Raw genomic sequence first — 6607 nt, forward strand, 5'->3', positions numbered from 1 at the left:
ACATGATCCAATCCATCCATCGTCGTTAACACACTTAAATTTAAAAGAGAGAATTTTAAAAGGTGGTTACATACCAATTTTAAGTTTATATCCACGAAAACTTCATGGTCATAAATTTAGATCATTCCATAAAGAGTGGTATAAACAGTACGATTGGCTAGAATAGAGTCCTACAGCTGATGCTGCCTTCTGCTTCTCTTGCAGAATGTTTAAAGGTAATGAAAAAAACTGTGGTCAAATTAATTGTACTTTTTTTTGAAAAAGGGTTCAGTGCATGGTATAGAGCCGGTGAGGCATTTAAAAAACATCAATTATCAAAGTACCATTTGAATAGTTCTATAGCTCTACATAACTGTTTACACAATAAATCTATAGCTTCTAAGGTAGATGAACTACATGCATATGAAACTAGTCAAAAAGAAATAGAACGCCAAAATAATAGACTAACTATGAATCGTTTAATTGACATTGTAATTTGTTTAGTCAAAGGTAGTAGACCTTTCCGAGGGCATAATGAAAGTTCACACAGTGTAAATCAAGGTCTTTTTAAAGAGTTGGTTAATTTATTATCAAAATATGATACTGTTTTAAAAAAACATCTTATAGAAGGTCCAAAACATGCACAGTACACAAGTAATCGCATACAAAATGATTTGATTATGTCTATTCATAATGTTATTTTACAAACAATTAAAATTAATGTTCAAAATTCATTTATTTCTATATTGGCTGATGAAACCAGTAATGTGGGTCATCACGAATAAATTTCTATTATAATTCGTTATTTTGACGAAGAAAGAAATCGACCAATTGAAATATTAGTGTCATTGCAACGTTTAAAATCAACCACAGCGCAAGAAATTTTTAATTCATTATGTAGTGTATTGGATCTTATGAATAAACACTGGGTAGATGTTTTATCTGTTTGTTTTGATGGAGCATCGACCATGTCTGGTCATTTAAATGGCGTTCAATCAAAATGCAAAGAGAAAAACAATAGCATAATATATGTTACAGTGCCAGATTTACCATTAGGCTAACTAGGCTGTAGCCTAGGGTGGCAAAATTTAGGGGCGGCAAATTTTTTCTCTTTTTTCATCTCTATAAACAGACAAAAAATTATTTTATTCTTTTATTGGCGATTTCCTGGCCACGTCGACCGTTGGGACATTAGATCCGATGTCTCTAATCAAACGTACTATTTTTAGTATTATATAGGAATTGAACGTTATTAATTATTATTATTCTGGGAATTATTTTGTTTTTCAATTTTTGTTTGTCGTCGTCAACTTACGATAACGATTATTATTATGTTTACATTTCATACAGACGCGGCACGATACTTGATACTCAAACTATTTATGTTATATTGTTTTTACACGAACACCCGCAATGAGTTAACGATTATTACGTAAGTACCAATTTTAATTATTAGATTATTAATTTAATTATTTATATATACATTTTTAATTATTATTATAAATATATTATATTAGACAATTTAACACATAGATTAGTGTGTATTATTATTCTGAATTAGTATTTATAATATAACATATTTCATACTTATTATTGCTATCACAAAATTATTTTGTCAATTTTAGTCAACTTGGCCTAAATTAACCCGTCGTTGGTGTCGCTAATATTTTTACACTGTTGGTGTCGTTTTAGGGTTTCGCTCACCTATTAAAATACACGTGTGAGCATACAAATTAATATACAGTAATAATAATATTATAAGTAATATATAGTAAAATAATATAAATCAAGATAATATGGTAAAGTAAATAAGGCGATCAGTGACGGCGCGCCACACTGCGGCGAGCACAACGCCAAAATATACGGTATTATTACGTTTACGGAAACATTAGATTTTAATAACTTTTTTAGTTTAATTATAACATTTAATGTTTTTTTCGTATTAATTTTCGTAAATAACTCAATTGAGCATATAATATACAGTATTGTCAAAATCGAATGAAATATAAACCAGTGGTTCTAAAAATGATAATTGTGTGAGCGAAATGCTCATAGCGACACCAATGACGGGGTTTTAATATAAATGTGTACTAATTATTTGGTAGGAATGGCCAATGGGTACAAAAAATTTGCCTGTTTTTGTCTCCTATTTGCGTTTATGCGTTTGTCTATTACTAGCGTGATGAAAATATTGTTTTATATCGATTGATGATAATGATTGTGGTTTATGAATTTGTGTATTACATTTTCATACCTTTTATTAGATTATTCAAATAATTTTTTTAATGGACGGAAGGAAAAGGTTGAGTGGCTCTTAATACAAAAAATTAGCTAAAGAAAAATCTAAACGCGAAGAGGAAGTGCTGTCGAAAGTGCCCAAGTTGGGAACTTTTTTTAAAACGAAAACAATTGATCTGCCTAGTGCTTCGTCAGAGTCAGCTGAAGAAATTAGATCAACACCAACTATCGAAGAACTTAAAAAATCCGATGAAAATAACGGTTCGACAATTTCAAAGGGTAGGTCTACATTTACGTTCGATGTTCGACAATGAATTTCAGTATTTATTAGTTATATTACACAACGGACAATGCAATTAGATTTTAATATTATATCTATAATTTTTTACACTATAAAAGCATATTATTATTTCATTAAAAACCTGACTCTAGTTTTCATTCCAGAAATCGACCTATCTCTGCTTGTTCCACCTGCGTCTGCACCTACAACAAAAACTAATCAAGAAAAACAAGAAAGTGTATTTACATTTAGTGACGATCCTGCTCAGTGGGTTATAAACGATTATTTTCGTGACTATATCGCAAAACACGGCTGTAACCAGAATAAAAACGCAGATTTCAAGCTTTCCAGGCGAAAGTATGCGAATGAAAATCAATATAGATCCATGTCAGCTTCTTTATTTCATAGAAAAATGCACAATAATGAAATCTCCAATCGCTTATGGCTTATATACTCAGAAAGCAAGAAATCTGTTTTTTGTGGCCCCTGTTTGCTCTTTGATTGTTATGGACAGAATTCTTTTTGTAATTCGGATGGATTCAATGATTGAAAGAATGCCACTGTTTGTGTTGGACAACATGAAAATACTCAAGACCATACGAAATCATACGAAATGTATTTTAAGTTTGAAAGACAGAGCATCTGTTTTAGGAAAAATTGATCATGATTTGACTGCCCAACTTGCTAAGGAAATTTTATATTGGCGAGAAGTTATAAAAAGAGTGGTTGCTGTTGTCAAAACATTGGTTTCTCGTGGACTACCTCTTGGTGGTAACGCAAAGAAAATTGGTTTAAAAAATAATGGAAATTTTTTAATGCTCTTGGAATTCCTCTCTGAATTTGATCCATTTATGAACGAACATATTAAAAATTACGCAAACAAAGGTAGTGGCTCAACAAGTTATTTGTCAAAAACGATTTATGAAGAATTGATTGAACTTATGGCAAAAAAAGTAAGGGAGACAATTATTGCAAAGGTGAAAAAAGCGAAATATTACTCAATAATTGTTGATTCTACACCTGACATTTCTCACATAGATCAGCTTGCTTTTATTTTAAGATACGTTCTACCAAATGGTGTAGCAGTTGAACGTTTTGTAAAATTACTCGATAATGTTGGACATAAGGGTATAGATATGTATAATAATGTGAAAGAAACTCTAAAAACCTTGCAAATAAATTTTAATGACTTGAGAGGTCAGTCATACGACAATGCTGCAAATATGAGTGGCATTTACAAGGGGCTTCAACTGCTTCAAGCCCTCATCAAAAAAGATAACCCTCTGGCACAGTTTACACCGTGTGCTGGACATGGATTAAATACAGTGGGCACACATGCTGCTGAGTGCTGCCCTGAAGCAATTTCATTTTTCGATTTGAATCAAAATTTATATAATTTTTTTTAGCGAATCACCAGCAAGATAGAATATATTACAATCTTTTGCAAATTCAAAAAAACATAACGCTTAAGTCCCTATCTAACACGCGTTGGTCTGCACGAGCCAATGCGATAGACATACTATATAAATTTTGGGAAGAAATATATGGTGCTTTGAAATCAATTGAGGAGAATCTGTTGGAAAAATCAGCAACTAAAAACGCAACGAACAGTCTTAGAAGAAAGCTGGAACATTTAGAAATGGCTATTATGGTGAATGTATGGAATGTAATACTCGATCATTTCAATGTTGTGTCACAAAAGATACAAAACGTCAGTACGAGTATGAGCGAAGTGCTTGATCTGTATAAATCTCTCGTTGATCTTGCTAAAAATATTCATAATAATTTTGATCATTACGAGGAAAAAGCCCTAAAAATGTCAATAAATAAGGTGTATAAAAATGAGATGAAAAGGAAAAAATATCGACGTCTCCATGCGGACGAAACTAATGAGGGGCAAGTTGAATTTAACGGATGATCCGATTTTAAGATAAATACATTTATTCCCATCATGGATAAAATAAGAGATCAGCTCAAAAATAAATATGAGCTTTACCGAGACATTTTTTAGAAAATTACAGCGCTTCTAAGATTTGGCGAATTAGATGAAACTGACTTCAGAGAAGAAGCTAAAGTTTTACGAAATTATTTTCCAGAAGATTTGGAGTCGTCATTTGCAAATGAATTTATTTATTTTAAATTATACTGCAAAAATAAAAGTATTGAGAAAGATTCCCCGTCAAAACTACTCCAACACATACGTGATCATGATCTGACATTTATTTTTCCAAACATAGACATCTCGTATAGATCATTCAATTGCATCCTGTTACAAATTGCAGTGCCGAGCGTAGCTTTTCATGTTTAAAACGTATAGAAAATTGTTCAAGGTCAGCGACATTAAAAACACGTTTAAATAGTTTGATGCTTCTCAACATTGAGGCTGAAATATTGACAGCCCTAAATTTCGACGATCTAATCGACACATTCGCCCAACAAAAGGCACGAAGAAAGTTTTTTTAAAGTAATCGCTGTATATCTTGACTTATGTATTTTTGTATTTGTATTTTAAAATTAAATCTCCTGTTTCTTAAGTACTTGATTTTATAATTTTTTAATTGTGTACTAAAATAACACTGATATGAAGCACATATTGGTTTTAAAAAAATGATTGTATGATTTTGAGGCGGCATTTTCCTAATAGCCTAGGGCGGCTGAAGAGGTAAATTCGGCACTGTGTATGTACATTGTTACGCTCATTGCTTAAATTTAGTGTTGGTTGATTCTATATGTGAAAAATCAAGTTCTAAAGGAAAACAAAATCAATTCATTTTTAATTTTTTAGGAACTGTTCAATTCATATATAACTTTATAGAAAGTAGTCCAGTGCGACACGCAACTCTGGAAAAAGTTGTAAAAGAAACTGGTGATAAACTCCACACGTTGAAGTCATGTTCAAATACAAGATGGGCTTGTTGAGCAGAAGCTGTGAAAGCAATTATGAATAATTATGAAGTTTTGATTATTGCAATAGAAAACATTTGTGAAAATTGTTCAGCGCCAGAGATGAGAGCTAAAGGAATTGGTTTATTATATCAATTAAAAACCTTTGATTTAATTTTTGGTATGCATATGATGAATCCAATTTTAATGTTAATTTTAAAAGTTAGTACCTTACTCCAAGAACCAAATCTTAATCTTGTTTTGGCAATGAAAAATGTTAACAGTTTGAGAAGTACATTAAATAGTATGAGAAATTATGACAGTGAATACAAACAAATGTTTGATAGATCTGTTATATTATGCAAGAAACATGATGTTGCTATTCCAAATAGTAATTCTCGCAAAGTTTCAACTCGTTTAGATTCTACTTCATCAAATCAAGCTTTTTTTAATACGAAATTTGATGAATTGAAAATTACAGTATTCTATCCATTACTTAATAAACTACTCAGTGGAATTGGTTTAAGATTTAAGCAGGATACATTTGACTTGGTTGATGCTATGGCATGTATGTTAAATATGAATTTAACTCAAAATACTACAAAAATATTATCAACATTTTCCAAGGTTTTAGAGAAAGATTTAATTACTGAACTGAAACTTTTAAAAAATTATGAAAATGCTATGCAACTAAATGGTGCTTCTAGTAAATCTATTTATGTATGGATTGATTGCTTGAAAACAGCTGGAAATTCTACAGTATATACTTGTGTTTTTAAAACTTTAAAAATGTTTACAATCATACATGTAACTAGTTGTACTAGTGAACGTGTTTTTTCAAAATTAACTATTGTAAAAAACAAATTACGCAGTACAATGAGTCAAGAATGTTTGGAGTCATTATTACTGCTTTTCACAGAACAAGAAATGGTATCAAAGGTAGATTTACAGTGGCGTACAAATGGGGGGGGGATTTCGGGATAAATCCCTCCCCAAGGACAAAAAAAATCCAATTTTAAAGGGTTAGAATAAAATAATATATACACGTCATGAAAATATCATCATGTGTATAAAATTAAATTTTGTAAATTATGATGAATCACAAAATATTAATTTTCGTCTGAGGAGGGTATGACCAAGAATAAAGATATACAACAGCCGTTATTCAAGCAACATGTTGTGATATTAAATATTGTTTTCATTACAATACGTAACTGAACGGAAGAA

The 6607-nt window shown here is 31.0% G+C and overlaps 1 pseudogene; it reads left to right on the forward strand.

Moving 5' to 3' along the window:
- Positions 1-218: 218 nt before the first annotated feature.
- LOC112592228 lies at positions 219-6319 on the forward strand (annotated as a pseudogene).
- Positions 6320-6607: the final 288 nt, after the last annotated feature.

The sequence above is a fragment of the Melanaphis sacchari genome, unplaced genomic scaffold, assembly GCF_002803265.2.
Source record: "Melanaphis sacchari strain LSU unplaced genomic scaffold, SCAv2.0 Contig1616_pilon_pilon, whole genome shotgun sequence".
Taxonomy (NCBI): Eukaryota; Metazoa; Arthropoda; class Insecta; order Hemiptera; family Aphididae; genus Melanaphis; species Melanaphis sacchari.